We start from the raw sequence: 18,242 nt of genomic DNA on the forward strand, positions 1-18,242 counted from the left end.
CTTATGAGTTTAAAGTAGTTTTAATTAAAAAAAAAAAAAAAAAAAAAAAAAAAAAAAAAAAAACTCTTCAAGTTCCATAACTTGAGGACAAGTTATGGAAGACTTTAAACTAATTAATAAAAAAAATAACTTTTTTTTATTGTAACTTATGGAACTAATTAAGGTTACACTTTTTTTTAATTTAATGAAGAGACTCTTGAACCTCCATAACTTGAGGACAAGTTATGGAGTCATAAAACCATTTAATTAGAACTAGACTCTTCATTTTGTAACCTTTGCCAACTTTTATGAGTTTTATGATTCTTAAATGTGACTTTTCATATAACTTGAGGACAAGTTACAAAAACACACTTTGGAATCAACTCTTAGATTAAAATGGATTGAAAACAACTATTTCACACAACTTTTCTATTAATCTAAGAACCTCATAAGAACAAGATAATTCAAATCATCAATCTTCAAGAAATTAGCATGAACATACAAACTAATACAAATCTTGAAATTATGACAATTATCTTAGAAATTGGATTAGCATGAACATTACCACATCAAAAACAAGTTTATAAGTCCAAAAACATCTTAGGGTAATGTTCCTAGTCCAATTCCAGCCAAAACAATCGAATATATGCATCCAACTCGATTTTTCAGCTACTTTTGCAAGTATAACAAGAAAACAAGCCTAGGCTCTGATACCACTGTTGGGTTATGAGCATTCTAACACTCCTAAGTGTACATGCAACCCTAAATACATTGGATCTATGTTTTCTCTATTATACATACAATTATGAACATCCAAGGTATTATCCTAATCTAGCATACAAAATAATAAATATAACAAGATAGAATACATACCTCTTTGATGTAGAATGTCTTCATGAAGCTTGAGTGCCTAGTGCCCCAAGTGTGACACCTCAAATGGTTCACACAACACCAAATACACTTGGAATAACTTGAGAGAAACTTGAACACTCCTTGAAATCGTCTAGCCCTCACACTCACACATTAGTGCACGATTTCTTGAGCCATGGGATTCTTTTATATGGTGGCTATTAGGGTTACACCATGTAACTCATAACTTTACCCATTCCTTATGCTCCATGGATTTTAACCTCCATGGAGTATCCATGGGTCACCCCATGGACTTAGTCCAACATAAGGAATCTTGGATCACAAGCCCACATATATAAGAATGAATGATTTACACAATCAACCCATATATTTAATTAGTCTCCTTTTGATCACTTAATTAATTCCAAATTAATTCTTGATCAATAATAATTAAATAACCTTATTAATATATTAGAACTTATAATATATTAACCAACCTTAAGTGTTATTTCTCTCATTATAGTCTATCCAAATGCATGATGCCATGCAACCCAAATGGGCCATGTCGGGTCGGGTCAAGTCTTACCAATTATAGTTATGGACTTAGACATTAATCCAACAGTTGTGTGAAGCATTTGAGGCATCACACTTGGGGTGCTTGGCTCACAAGGTTTAAAGGATCATAAGCAACAACAAGGTAAGTTATTCTATCTTTCGTGCAAGTTAAAATTTCTTCCCCATGTATGCTAGATAGGAATATAACCTTGGAATTCAACTTTGCATGATAATTAGACAAACATAGATCCAAGGTTATTAGGGTTGCATGTACACTTAGGAAGTGTTAGAATGCTCAAAACCCATCATCAAGACTGTCATGAAGCTGGCTTGTAGATGTCTAAAGTGTTGGACATAGCAAGAGTTGCTACAACATTCATGAGTGCTCATAAGTTCTGAGTATTGGATTCAACCTACGCTCACTTGTATCACTTCATGGAATTTATCTCGTGTGATCGTGAGACGGTAATATCATATAAGTCTTCAAACCTAGAGATATGAGTTGTTAACTATGAGTTGGTTATACATTGATTGTACGAAAATGCATTGGTAACTCGATGTTATAAAACGTGCCTTTGTGTATAATTCAACAAGTAGTAGAACAAGCATATGATTTGAAGTTTTTTCTGTTCCTTCTTGGATTAGAAGCAATATTTGGGCCCCTTGATGATTTTGTTGTGACCTTATGTACCGGGCCCGGTCAGAACTAAATTGATGTGTTCGATTAAGTTCTATGTCAAACAAATCGAAAATCGGGAAACAAACTGCTGGATAATAAGTGCGACATTGTTCCATGTATTTGTCCGGCTGATATCTAGAACAGAGGATTATATGATCACTTATCTTAAATGGCGTATCATCACCATCTCAGTTCCGCGAGACTTTGAAAGAGCTACGATTGCTGATCGGTTCCTGAAGTCATTCTTGCAGTTATAGTTATTAAACTTATCCAAGTGGGAGACTGTTGGATTAGGTGTCTAAGTTCATAACTATTTCTGGAATGTACTTGACTCGGTTGGCATGGTCCATTTGGGTTGCATGGCATTGCAACACTTAGATAGACAAAATGAGAGAAAGGACACTTAAGGTTTATTAATATATTCTAAGTTCGAATATATTAATAATATTATTTAATTAGTATTGATCAAGAATTAATTTGGAATTAATTTTGTGATCAAAATTGAGACTAATTAAATATATGGGGTTGATTATGTAAATCATCCATTCTTATATAGTGGGCTAATGATCCATGGTTTATTGAATTGGGCTAAAACCCATAGGGTGCTCCATGGATGGTCCATGGAGGTTAAAACCCATGGATCATGGAGGAAATGAAAAGCCATGTCAATTAGGGTTTACATGGTGTAACCCTACTTGTGACACAACTATAAAAGGACCCCATGGGCTACCAAAATCGGCACTATGTGTAGAATAAGAGGGCTAGCTGATTTTGAGTGATAGTGTACTTCTCTCAAAGTTATTCCAAGAGTTGTGGTGTTGTGTGAGACATTTGAGGCATCACATTTGGGGTGCTAGGCTCACAAAGATCTCAAGGAATCAAAGCAACAAAAAGGTATGTTCTTCTACTACCTTTTATGTTTCAAAGTTCCCCATGCCATGCTAGTTAGCTTAAGAACCTTGGAAAATCAAATTTGCATGTATCTTAGTAAAACATAGATCCAAGGTTACTAGGGTTGCATGTACACCTTAGGAGTGTTATAATGCTCAAAATCATAAGTGTTATGCTAATAATCATCATGTTAGTGGGAGCATGATAATTATGAAAAGTGTTGCAATATTGGCAATGTTAGTTATAGCAAAACAACTTTTCCCAATTGAAACTTTTTGTTTTCTATAATTAACATTGCCAATATTGCAACACTTATCATAATTATCATGCTCCCACTAACATGATGATTATTTGCATAACACTTATGCTCCCACTAACTTTGACATGTACTCAGAAATTAGCTGGACTTCTAGAAATCAATACTTTATTGACTTTCTTACCAAAGTTCAGATTCCTCATACGAGATGCTTTGATAAAACTTTATCAGAGTCATACACCTTTCCTTAGATAGCTCACATGTGTGTCTAAACAATTTCCAAAACTATGAAAAGGGATGCCGTAATCATAATCTCAATTGTTTAGACCTTTACCATTTCTCACAAGTCCATGTTAGTGTGCCGGTTAACCACACACGCTCCACTAACGACTTTGAGAATGCAAATATCACAATTGCTATCTATTTAAAATCTACTTAGTGAAAGCGTTTCCTCACCATCATTTTCATGAATCGGAGAGAAACATTATGAAACTTAGATTTTTATGGTGTATGTGTTCCTATCCATTGTAAATTTGTCATAACCATAATCACAAGACAATGTTAGTGACAAATCCAAACTCATATGGACTGAACTTGTTTAATCTTAGTTTTCTTGCCACCGGCAGCACAAGGGACTACCATTGCTTCCAGGTTGTTATGAAAACAATTGAGAACTCATAGAACTCATATGCATAGTCAACTTTAACTGGAATGGGCACAGAAACAAGAATATGTCAACACGATAGGTTATAAACCTCAAGTCGTGTGCTAGTGATAAACAACAGGTTTTATTCTTGATTAGTTCTTAAGACTTTTCAAGATCTTTAAGACTCCCACTGACCTCTTGACATATAAGATTCTATTGTCAAGAACCATTCCTTGGCAAAGCAAATATTCAAGAGTTAGTGCAGATTCTTATCAAGACAAACACTTCACACAATTGGCCTTAGTTGGTCTCTGTTTTATCCAAAACATCACAACTTACCAATTTCAAATGTACAAGAGTAGACACATTTTACTCTTACATTTGACAAGTGTTATAAACCTTCTTAGGATTATGTCACTCAAGTTACAATCTTGGATTATTACTCTAAGATTCAATTTTGGAACGAAGTATGTTTCATCTTTTGATTTAACCATTTCAACAATCTATGATTCCTCTTCTTATCCAAACAAATGTACTAAGATGTCCTTAGAGGATCAATTGTGATATGGTTTCATAGTCACTAAGATAATCACAAAACACAATACTAAAGTACTCTCCCATCTTTTCAGATTGGAGAAACTTTTATCTTTCTGCCTAATTTGATTCTTCTCATTCGTTCTGCCATACATTGAAACTTTTCCAATGTTTCAGAATTATACTCAAACTTGTAAGTATAACCATATTTACTAAACTTCAGTAAATCATGACGAATAATCTTATCGATCTTTGTGGTGGACTTGACCAGTGCACAAGAATGTGTACTCGATCCATTAGTCCTTCACTTGACTCGCATATACATGTGAACAAGGAATTAGTCTTAATTTTTTCAAAGATGAAAATTCTCATTCATCATACAATACAACTTGCATGATTCCAAGTTTCTATCCAACTGAAACTTGGGTGATGAGAATCTTTCCTTATTTGGTAAATTATGACACTACCAAAAACGAAAGAATCAAATCCATTTTCCAATGTTGCTATCAATGGAATCATATAAACAACAATTTTTTTCACAAATGCCACTGTAAGGATATTTAAAATAAATAAAAAACGAAAATTTTCTTTTATTTAAAACTTGCGGAAAAACTTATCCTTACAATGCAAATGCATATGAAAAACATGTTGTTATCTATTCCTAAGCAATCTATCACAACTCTTAAGCAGCAGCTCAAAAATTCTGATCACCGAACCATGCGATCGAAATCCATCTTCGCGATCAGAATCAGCTTACTCCTCTTTAAGCTTCCTCTCTTTTCTTTGATTCTTAAAACTTCAACATGTGACCCAGTCACATCATGTAATAATAATCTCCAAATAGGAACTTACTAGAGTTAGATAGTGGACTTACCTGAAGTAGCATCAAACTTTTTGACTTGACCAACCTTATGATCTTTCAGGTAAATAGGGCAGCTTCGCAATCAATGCCCCTTCCTTTGGCAATATAATCATATGGACTCTTTGGGAATGGTACACGAGATTGTCTCAGACTTAGCCTTTCTCTTTACCATCTGGTCAACCGAGTTGACTATGGCCGATCCCTTTCCATTGGGAAAAAAAAGCTTTTCTGGATTTCCAATGTTACCGTTGTCAATGTCCATGGAAGTTTGGGAAGTCGATCTTCCAATCAAATTTGCTTTACCCGTGCTCCAAATCATTGCTGATTTAGCAGCATCAAGCAAATAGGTAAGATCATTAAGGGTCATGCCATGGGTTGTCGTGTAGTAGTCCTAAAGGAACTCACTATGTGACTTAGAAAGTGATTAAAGAACCTAGTCAACAACCAACTTCCTCAAGACCTTGACACCCAACTCTCCCGGCTTGTAAATATGTGACTTTATCTCCAAGATGTGAGCACACATAGACTTTGCTTGCCAATAGGGCTTGAGTGACCTTGAACTTTTCAAGAACTTGTGGGTTAAGGGGAATAATTGGAGGAAGTGAAGGAAGAGAAGTATGATTTCTGTGAACCAACCACGGGACATCATCTTCATTAGGAAAGCTTGTTCCTAGGGATTTAGGAAGATCATATTTGTCTGAACCAGACATCTACAATGGGAGATATTCAAGTTAGTTGATTTAAGTCCTTAATATAACACCCAATATGAAATATTAATGCTAGGACCCAACACAATACTTTTATAACTTGGAAGAGGGATGACGTAATCTAAGCTATAAAATATTTGAAGGTAGGCGAATGACGATTCACCAATTTCCACCATGAAAAACGAAATAGGAAATAGGTTTTAATTGGTTTGAAACTCCTAGAACTTTTGAGATTCATTGAACTATTCAATGACATGTTTAAATCTCGATTGTGCCCTCTCAAGTTTGTGACTGGGATGCCGAGGATCACAAACAAGGTGTGAATAACCATGAAAATATACTTGGTACCCTTAATATTTATCACCTAATCGATGTGCCGGTTAACCACACGCGCTCCACAGATCTATGATAAACCTTAAGCCACCTTTTGTCAACCTTGTTAAATCCAAGTTAGTGTGCCAGTTAACCACACACGCTCCACTAACGACTTAAGCAAAGTGCAAAGTGTAATTTCATGGGTTAGCACCAAATTCACATTTTCCTAAGTAATTAAGATTGGGAATTTATAAGTGCTTAGTTACTTAGTATTTGTCATTAATACTTTTAATGAAAGGAGAATTATAGTCCTGTCAAACCCGTTCGGATAACGACCCTCCACCAGTCAAGGAAGCGGTGGGTGAGAGTGGACACCCATTAAACTGCCATTTTATAGGCAGTAACCTTATACCCCCCTTATAGACTGACTTCGTGAATGAGGCCTACTAACGGTAAGACTGACTTTGTTCTTATACATATATATAACTATTAACTATTAATATAATAATAGTATAAGGGTTGAATTTTAACTTTTAAAACTCTAAAGGCTTAACTTGGAATTAAAGTATTCATGGGGAAACTTTACAAATTCCAAAACTTGAGGGCAAGTTTTGAATAATTCAAAAAACTTTTCAATTCCATAACTTATGTGTTTAAAGTAGTTTTAATGAAAAACTCTTCAAGTTCCATAACTTGAGGACAAGTTATGGAAGACTTTAAAGCATTTCAAAAATGAGACTCTTCATTTTATAACTTATGGAAATCTTATGAGTTTTAAAAAACCATAAATGTGACTTTTCATATAACTTGAGGACAAGTTACAAAAACAAATTTTATGAATAACTTTTAGATCAATTTGGATTGAAAACACATTATCACATAACTTTTCTATTAATCTAAGCTAACTCATAAGAACAAGATAATTCAAATCATCAATCTTCAAGAAATTAGCATGAACATATAAACTAATACAAATCTTGAAATTATGACAATTATCTTTGAAATTGGATTAGCATGAACATTACCACATCAAAAACAAGTTTATAAGTTCAAAAACAGCTTAGGGTAATGTTCCTAGTCCAATTCCAGCCAAAAAACTCGAAGATATGCTGTCAGGGGGTCCAACTCGTCGAGTGCATGAACCAACTCGACGATTTGGATGATTTTACACATGGACTCGTCGAGTCCCTTAATGGACTCGGCGATTCAGCTGTCCAGACACCAAAAACTTCGATTTTTCAGCAATTTGCATCAAGTATAATTGAAAACAAGCCTTGGCTCTGATACCACTGAAGGGTTATGGTATACTACAACATCCTATGGTGCACATACAACCGTAAATACCTTGGATCTATGTTTTCACTAATTATACATGCAAATGGTTTCCAAGGCATTAAACCTATAACTAGCATGTAATTTCATATTACCAAATAAGATACTAGTTAGAGTAACATACCTTTTGTGTTGTAGCTTGATTCCATGGAGCTTAAGAGCCTAGTGCCCCAAGTGTGACACCTCAAATGGTTCACACAACACCAACAACAACTTGGAATAACTTGAGAGAAAAGTCCTTATGCTCAAATCGGCTAGCCCTCTCATATGAAACCTTACCCCCGATTTCTTGAGCCATGTGGTCCTTATATATTGTGGCTACTAGGGTTACACTATGTAACTCATGTCTTTCCATATTCTTCATGCTCCATCGGTTAAAACCTTCATGGAGTATCCATGGGTTACTCCATGGGTTTATCCCAACATGAAGAACTATGGATCATAAGCCCACATATATAAGAATGAATGATTTACACAATCAATCCCCATATATTTAATTAGTGTCTTTTGATCACATAATTAATTCCAAATTAATTCTTGAACAATACTAATTAAATATGATTTCATATTAATATATTAGAACTTATAATATATTAACAAATCATAAATATCCTTTTCTCACAAAAGTCTATCCAAATCGTTCCGATGCCATGCAACCCAAATGGACCATGTCAAGTCGGGTCGAATACATACCAATTATAGTTATGGACTTAGACACTAATCCAACAGTCTCTCACTTGGATAAGTCTAAAACTATCATTGTGTATGACTCCAAAACCCGACTAGCAATCGTAGCTCTTAAAGTCGCTGTCGAACTCTGAACAAATCAATGAGGCGTCCATTAGATAAGGGATCATATATTCCTCCATTCTAGATATCATATGGACTGAGACATGGATTATAATCATTCTCTCTGTCCATCTGTTGTTTCCCAATTTCTAATTTATGACGACCGACTAATTGAACAAATCAAATCAGTCCATGCCCGACCGAGCACTTATGTTTGTCATCACCAAATCATCGAGGGGCCCACATATATCGCTTTTATCCCTCCAAGGGTAAAAGGAATGGATAAACTTCGACTAATATACTTGTTCTACTACTTGTTGAATCATACACAAAGGCACGTTTTATAACATCGAGTTACCAATGCGTTTTCGTACAATCAATGTATAACCAACTCATAGTCAACAACTCATATCTCTAGGTTTGAAGACTTATATGATATTATCGTCTCATGATTCACTCGTGATAAAATCCATGAAGTGATTCAAATGAGCGTGGGTTGAATCCAATACTCGAATCTCATTCCAGGAGCACTCGTGAACACTGCAGTCACTTTGTCCCAGACAAACTACAGACCCTTCATGACAGTCTTGCCTCAATACCTACTTCCAAAGTATGATTGACTGTGGATAGTTTGTATAACTTAGTCGTTCGGGAAGAATAACCTAGTTATTCTGGAAGTCAAAACATGCAAAGTGAAACACAAGAATAATCGAATCCAATATGGTCTCAAAACTTATGAATATAAATAAAACATCTTTTATTTATCACCATATTGATTACACATTATTCATTGCATAATGTTTCAAATAATCAACTTAGTACTTGAATCAAAACAATAGTCATGCAATGCTCCAGGCATGCACATTATGTTTGTCCAAACAACAGTTATGACATACTCCAAGTATGCACACTATGTTTGTCTATGATCCTTACTTTGTGGAATAGATCAATTGAACATAATTCCAATGATTCTCATTTCACAATCCAAATCCTTATCGTAAATGTGAGAATTCCAAATTCCTATCATTTACCAAAATCTGTTAGATTCTAAACTTATATGCATTGATCCTCTCGTAATGACTATGCACAAAGTCACAAAGACTTGTCAACACACATTACAGAGTATTCCAATGGAGATCAATTCCATGTAGACGAAGTCTCATATTCAAAGTACATTACTTTGAACATCATTCTTGCATTAAGTTTTCTAATCCTACATAGATTTAATGAATAGCTTCATCCTATAGAAACATTTCCACATTCCCATTTTGACTATCAGTTCTGAACACGAGTTACCTCTTTTCAAAAAATGTCAATATGTTCCTTTCAAAACTAACACTATACTTCCAATTATCCATGAGCAACCAATCTTTGGTAAACCTTAGATTGTCCTCGACAATTGCTTAATCATTCTATTCATATCCAATTCTATCCCTTTCCCCCTCCTAATGCCCTAGGCATTTGGAAAATTTAGAACGGATAAATATTATAGCACATGAAATCGATCCTATACCCGAAGCATATGGGACACGATTCATGATGTCTCACATAAAGACATGAACCTAGATCAGTCTTTTGCTACAATATATTTATTTGCCATGTTTTCATAATTCGACTATAAAGAGGGATGCCATAATCATAATCGAATTTGAAAACGCAATATATATATATATATATATATATATATATATATATATATATATATAATTTCCTTATGTTGAACCATTCCAACATAAAATTCATATATATATCCTTGACTAAAGATGATTAAAATCTCAATCTAAGCCATTGCAACACTTGGATAGACAAAATGAGAGAAAGGACACTTAAGGTTTATTAATATATTCTAAGTTCAAATATATTAATAATTTTATTTTATTAGTATTGATCAATAATTAATTTGGAATTTATTTTGTGATCAAAATTGAGACTAATTAAATATATGGGGTTGATTGTGTAAATCATCCATTCTTATATAGTGGGCTAATGATCCATGGTTTATTGAATTGGGCTAAAACCCACAGGATGCTCCATGGATGGTCCATGGAGGTTAAAACCCATGGATCATGGAGGAAATGAAAAGCCATGTCAATTAGGGTTTACATGGTGTAACCCTACTTGTGACACAACTATAAAAGGACCCCATGGGCTACCAAAATCGACACTATGTGTAGAACAAGAGGGCTAGCCGATTTTGAGTGATAGTGTACTTCTCTCAAAGTTATTCCAAGAGTTGTAGCGTTGTGTGAGACATTTGAGGCATCACATTTGGGGTGCTAGGCTCACAAAGTTCTCAAGGAATCAAAGCAACAAAAAGGTATGTTCTTCTACTACCTTTTATGTTTCAAAGTTCCCCATGCCATGCTAGTTAGCTTAAGAACCTTGGAAAATCAAATTTGCATGTATCTTAGTAAAACATAGATCCAAGGTTACTAGGGTTGCATGTACACCTTAGGAGTGTTAGAATGCTCAAAACCCTACAGTGGTATCAGAGCCTAGGCTTGTTTTCTTGATACTTGATGCAAATTGTTGAAAAAACTCAAGATTTCTGCATTCTGCTAAGTGAACTCGCCAAGTCCATGGGGGGACTCAACGAGTCCATGTGTTATTTCATCCTACTCGTCGAGTAGGTTCTTGCACTCGACGAGTAGGAGGCCATGAATGCAGATTTTTGAGTTTTGCTGCTGGAAATGGACTAGAAACATTACCCTAAACTGTTTTAGTCTTTTAAAACTTGTTCAAGCTGGCCGAAAACACTCAGAACCGAAAACACGTTCCTGACCAAAAACGCTTTAAGACCGAAAACCTGGTTTTCGGTTGAGGTTGTAAGACCAAAATCCAAGATTTCGGTGAAGGCTATACCGAAAACCCTTCTCAACACATCCTCGGTAATTTGTGTAAGAAATTCCTTGCATAAATTAAGTGTTGTCTAACACTTTAATTAATTATTTCGCTAATTTAAATACGATTACGTGTTTAAATAATATTAGGATACCGTTCCTTCCACGTACGCTAGCCCGAGGATCATCTCTACAGTTCCACTATCTAGTCTCAAACACGCACTGGAGGTGAGTTCATACCCCTATATTTTCACTATTTTTCAATGTTTTAGGGGGGGGATACAAGATTAACACAGGGAATTTTATGTTAGCATGCAAACGATTTCAAACCATTTCCACACCATTTGCAATTGTTTCAAACAGATTTATCGCTACATTCTTCCAAAATATATGTTAGATATTTTAACCCTTTTTGTAATATGTTGAGCAAAAAGGGGGACTTCATTCAAAACATTTATCACTACTTTATACACACTGATACATTGCAAAGGTTTTCAGTCATTACAAGAACATACATTTAAACTATAATAGGTATAGTTTGGGAGACACTACACTATTTTACGAACTCAAAGAACACCATACAGGAACAAGAACATACATTTAAACTATAGTAAGTATAGTTTATGGTACACTACTCTATTCCCACTAATTCAGGAATACACTACTAAATAATTATTTAAGTATAATTATTTTACATTACAAAGTATACTACTACAAAGTTATACATACAGTTTCAAGTACAAGAGAACACTACTACACTACACGTAAACTAGTTAATACAGGGTTGTGAGGAACTACTTCATTGTACCCATCAGGCTACAGGTCTAAATCCTATAAAATATAACCAGAGTCTCCTGGAGGAAGAGCGCGAATTTGTGTATAGATCTATACGGTACTGACAATCCCGCACCTTAATTGTTAGCTACAAATAGACCGGCAGACCTGCGGTGACAAATATCATAACGTTTCCGACGCCTGAAGAACGTCGTAGAGGTCACTAGGTCATATCAAGATGGTTATATGAAACTCACAACAGTATCAACTAAAACATTTGTTTACGGGATGAACACTACTTTAAAGGTTTTATTTTAATTAATAAAACTACAACACATTACATTACACTACAGCTGGTGGATTCCAGGCATACATACAAAATGTTTTATTTTAAATAATGAAACTACAGTACACTATTTTACATTACAGCTGGGGGATTGCAGGCATACATATAATAAGGTTTTCATACATACACTACTACAGATACCATTATAGTACACTACTTTTCTAGTACAGAGTACACTAGTACAACATACAATTTCAAAGATCATTCATGACATAGTTTTCTTTAATAATAAGACTACAGATTACTATTTCAGAGTACAACAACAAACATACATTTTGGTCTTAAGGCCAAAGACTACATTTCATTCACTAAAGAAAATATTGGAGTTTCTGGAAGTACACTATAACATTTTCAAAGAACAAAGACAAGTTTTCCATCACCAAATACATACTTATGAACTCACCAACTTAAATGTTGATACACTTTCAAAACCACTTGTATTCTCAGGGAACCGGTAGACAGGTACACCCGCAGCTTTTGAGAAGACGGAGCTTTTAGAGTCACGTCTTTTATACTTTTGTTATACATTTTGATGCCATACAAACTATGTATCGAACAGATGTACATACTATATTATATCAATGTAATGGTTGTGTTTGCTTTGATTACTATTATGCAATTATTGTGATACTGTACATGACGTCCTCCGCCCCCGAACGTTTCCGTCGTTCCGGTTTGGGGGTGTGACATACACTTTAGTCCCTACACTTTTAATTAATTCTTTTAATCACAAAATTAATTCAAATTAATTTCTGATTAAATATTAATTAGATATTACTATTTCTAATTAATATATTATTCTCATAATATATTAATAAATTATTTATTTCAATAAATTATTTATTTCAATTTATTATTCAAATAATAAATAAATCTCTCTCTCCAAAAATATATTGTCCAATTGCTAGGTTTGAGGGCAACCCAAAAGGACTGTGCTTCTATCAATTCAAGTTCATACCAATTATAGTTATGGGCTTAGACACCTAATCCAACAGTCTCCCACTTGGATAAGTCTGTAACTATAATTTCCAGTATAACTTCTAAACTGATCAGCGAATTGTAGCTTATAAAAGCCCATGTCGAACTCTGACCCAGTCAGTTATGTTTCCTAAGATAAGCGATCATATAATCCTCCATTCTTGCAAGATATCATTCAGATATGAGACATGGAATAGAATCAATCTCATTGTCCAATACTTTATTTCCCGATTTCTGATTTCTAATGACATAGAACTTCTAATCGAACACATCAATTTAGTCCTGGTCGAACCCAACACTATAAGTCAACACCAAATCACCGAGGGGCCCAAAGATATCGCTTTTCCCGTTAATGCAAAAGTAACGAATACAATTTGACTTATATGCTTGCACCATTTACTCATCAAATCATGCACAATGATACGTTTTATAACATCAAGTTACTGATGCGTTTACATATCATCAATGCACAACTAACTTGTAAACCACAACTCATATATCTCCGTTTTAAGATTATAAGATATTATCGTCTCAGAATTACTCGTGATAAGTTCCATGAAGTAATTCTCTGAGCGTGAGTTAATCCAATACTTAAATCTCCATTTCAAAAATACTCATGAACATTGCAGCAATACCATTACTATGTCTAGAACTCTTTAGACAATCTACAATTCAATTCATGATAGTCTTAATTCACTACTTACTTCAAATAACATGATCGACTGTGGAATTTGAATAATCAAATTATTCGGGAAGTAAAACATGCACAAATGAAACACATAATAAACAATTGACAAAAGGTAGTAAACAAACTCATAAATAATTCTCTATTATTTAATCACCAAAAGTCAATTACATTTACTTTGTTACAAGTTTCAACTAACTATCTAACTACTAAAACTAATATCATCTTTCAAACCAATGCTCTTAGCATGCTGAATGTGTTTGACCCTACCCGATCCCTTTGTGATGGGATCTGTAGGATTCTCTTCTGATGATACCCTCTTCACGACGAGGTGACCTTCTTCTACCCTATTTCTGATGAAATGGTATTTTCTGTTGATATGTCCTGATCTGCCATGATCTCTTGGTTCCTTTGTCAAGGCAACCACTCCTTCATTATCACAGAAAATTTCCATCGACTCCTTGATGGCTGGAACAACTCCAAGGTCTCCGATGAAGTTCTTCAACCAAACTGCCTCCTTTGATGCTTCACTCGCTGTTATGTACTCTGATTCATAGGTATAATCAACCAATGTCTATTATTTGGAACTTTTCCAGGTAACCGCTCCTCCATTTAAGGTAAACACCCAGCTAGATTAAGAACGAAAGTTGTCTCTGTCTGTTTGAAAGTTGTCGTCACTGTACCCAGTTACTATCAATGTATCACTGTCACTAAGTACTATGATCCAGTCCTTAGTTCTTCTCAGATACTTGAGAATATTCTTAACTGCTATCTAAGGAGCTCTACCTAGATTTCCCTGATAAAGACTCACCATGCTCAAAGCAAAAGCTACATTAGGGCGAGTACATGTCATAACATACATGACATATCCAACGACAGAAGCATATGGAACTCTACTCATTTCTGCTATCTCTGCATCGGTACTCGGGCTTTGAGTCTTACTCAGTTTGGTATTACTCTGTATAGGCAGTTCTCTTTCTTGTAATTTTCCATACTAAAACGTTTTATCACCTTTTCCAAGTATGTACTTTGACTAAGTCAAATTAGTCTTTTACTCCTGTCTCTCAGAATTCTTATCCCTAGAATATAAGCAGCCTCTCCCAGATCCTTCATAGCGTAACACTTTCCAAGCCAATACTTAACATCTTGCAAAGTTGGAATGTCGTTTCCTGCTCACGACGTGAGGGCGGCTGATAACCAAAAACCCTAAGTTTTTGGTATTTAAGGGAATGACAGGGATAAGGTTTCTCACCCTCACCCTCTCTCAATATTTAAACCTCCGTAAACCCTAATCTTACTCCTCCCTAAGATCCTTTGTCATTTGGGTGCATTTCTAGGTTGAAGAAGAAGAAGGGAGTGCTCTAGTGGTAGTGTGGGCAAAGAATCATAATCATCACCAACTTTTTCTGCTTTTGGACCCTTGTAAGTATCAAAGGCTCCAACTTTATTGCTTATCATTGATAGATCTTGAGTTTTGTCCATCTTATTGATGTTATTGCATGCTTGAGTGGAGTAAATCCATAAATTTGACAACTTTATGGATTCTAAGAGTCCCTAGAGCATTATATTGTTCAGATCTGGAAGTTGGTATGGATTTGAGGCATACATGCAAGATTGAAGTTCATTTCTTCCCTTTTTGACCTAGAAATGGATTATCATGTTTGGTGCATGCATGACCATAAAGGAAAAAATTCTATGGACCTTAGGGGTCCCCTTTAGCTTTTGGATGAAGTGGACTCGAAGACTTAACGGAATAAGGACTTAATATGGCGACCCTTAGCTATAGACAGTGCTCACGACGTGAGATGTAAGATCTCACGACGTGAGATTCGAAGCACCCTCGTCTTCTATTAGAACCCTTACAGCTCACAACGTGAGAATGGGATCTCATGCCGTGATGCCAGTTCAGGTGACTTTTTTAACTGAGTTGACTAGTTTGGGTTGATTCGAGTGGGAATCGGACCGGGTTCAATGTCATGACGTGACCAATGCCTGCCCATGACGTGAGGTGAGTTGACTTTGACCAAGTTTGACTTAAGGATATTTTGGGTACTTCAGATTATGTTTGATATTTGGGTCATTCTTATGATTAGGTGTCGGTTTGAGCTGAGATTCGGAGTCAAAACCTCATCAACTAGTGTTTAGTTTCTGAGGTGATTTTTCCTCCCTATACTTGCGGCTCGAAGGCACCAAGGCCGACCCATTGGAATAGATATCCTGTTATGTGTTGGTATGATATCGTGTTGTAGTGATCTGTTAGATTGGTATCCTGGTATATAGGATGATGTTATGCTTAATTGTCTATTGACTGGTTATGTGAATGTTTATTTGTTATGTATATTTTGACAGGTTGTGTGTGGTTGGCTTGAGGCAGACCAGTGTAGACTGAAGGCCAAAAGACTCGAGCGTCCCGGATAGACTGTACGCCTGAGAGGCGTACCAGTCAGGCCGAAGGCCCAGAGAACGGTCCAGATAGGTTGAAGGCCCGATGAGGCGTTCCAGTCATGCTGAAGGTTATGTGAGTGTTCCAGATAGTTTATAGGCCGGTGAGGTGTTCCAGTCATGCTGAAGGTTATGTGAGTGTTCCAGATAGTCTGTAGGCCGGTGCGGCGTTCTAAACAGGATGAAGGCTTTGTATGCATGTTATTTGTTATTGTACTTATGTTTACGTGGTGGTACTTTGGTGGAACTCACTAAGCGTTGACTTACAGTTTTGGGTTATGTTTCAGGTACTTCGGATGCCCGAGGGAAGGCGAAGGCGTGACCGTACACAACCTCTTGTTATGACTTATGATTTTGGGAGAATCTGATGGTTGAAATGTTTTGAAAACTATGATTTGTAAACAATTGATGAATTTGGGTGATTTTTGAAAGTTTAAATTTCTTGTGATTTTTATGAGTGTTATATGGAGGCTGAGAGAGAGGGTGGTGGCTGATGATAAGAAGGGTTTCCAAGGACTTAAGGTCCTTAAATAGGATCCAAGACCCTAAAATTAGGGTTTGTATTCTCCATGAGTACGCCCTGCGTACTCTAGGTATGCCTAACGTACTCAAGATAAACCTCGTGACCACGTTTAATGAGCTACACCCCGCGTACGGCCTCCCTATCAAAAATTAAAATATGCATATAAGCTTCAAAAGAATTTACCTGCGATCCGGGTGTAACAAGGATGCTTAGTTCGAGTTAAATCAAAGGAGTGTTTAGTTTACACCCTGTATTGTAAAAATATTACATAAGCAGGAATTATGATGATTATAAGCTTTGTAATCTTGTCTAGTTATACACTAAGACTTGAACGGGATGCTTAGTTCAATTATGTTTGGATATTGGGTAGCATCATATTAAGGGTGTGCGATTAGGAATTGACAGTAGAACTCTATTCTGTGACACTATCAGGTGTTGATGGTACGCATTACGTACCAGAGTACGATAAAGTATTCCTTTAAATGACCAGAAATGGTGGGTCCACATCAGTAAATTTTAACGGTATGTCTAGTCATCTCCCACAGTAAGATGACAACACTTGATCATTCTAGAGGGTCTTGTGAATTACGTTGCTAGTATGGGCTCATAACCCACAAACATAGTTGAAATGGGATACCATATTCATCAAATACTCTGATGGCTTAATTGCCTTTATGAGTTACACCAACCAATGAAGCCCCTAGCTGTGTAGTCAAACCATTGCTCTAAACGATTCATCAGATGAGTTGATAATCGTGGACTAGGATTTGTGAGAATCGGTTAGGATGGGTATGTATGGGTGTAATGTTTTATAGATATCTAAGTTAAGGGATATATCTATTGTTTGGTAACAGTTAATTTTGCAGGATTGAAAACTCTATGTGTCTCACCAGGTTTCCCAACCTAACCTACTCAAATTATATGCATCACATGTAACAGGATTAAAGCTGTCAGAACTTATTTAGGATGCCGAGTGATTAAAAGACAACATGCAATAGTATTCAGGACCATTAGGTCTTTACGTTGTAACAATGTTATGTATTGATTATGACATCCTTAGAGTTTTTGTATTTTGAAACAACATCTTTACTCAAAGATATTTTAATAAAATTGAACAGTTTTTGCAAAATGTTTTATTATACTCGGATTTTCCGAAAACAAAGATATTATGATTTTTAAAGCTTAAAGAATTTTTTGGCTCTGAAAAATAAGGGATGTCACGACTGGTAACAAAACGAAATTTCCTAATTCCAAAGGTCA

Source organism: Lactuca virosa, chromosome 3 (genome assembly GCF_052849685.1).
Source record: "Lactuca virosa cultivar CGN04683 chromosome 3, Lactuca_virosa_CGN04683_v6, whole genome shotgun sequence".
In the NCBI taxonomy this organism is placed as follows: domain Eukaryota; kingdom Viridiplantae; phylum Streptophyta; class Magnoliopsida; order Asterales; family Asteraceae; genus Lactuca; species Lactuca virosa.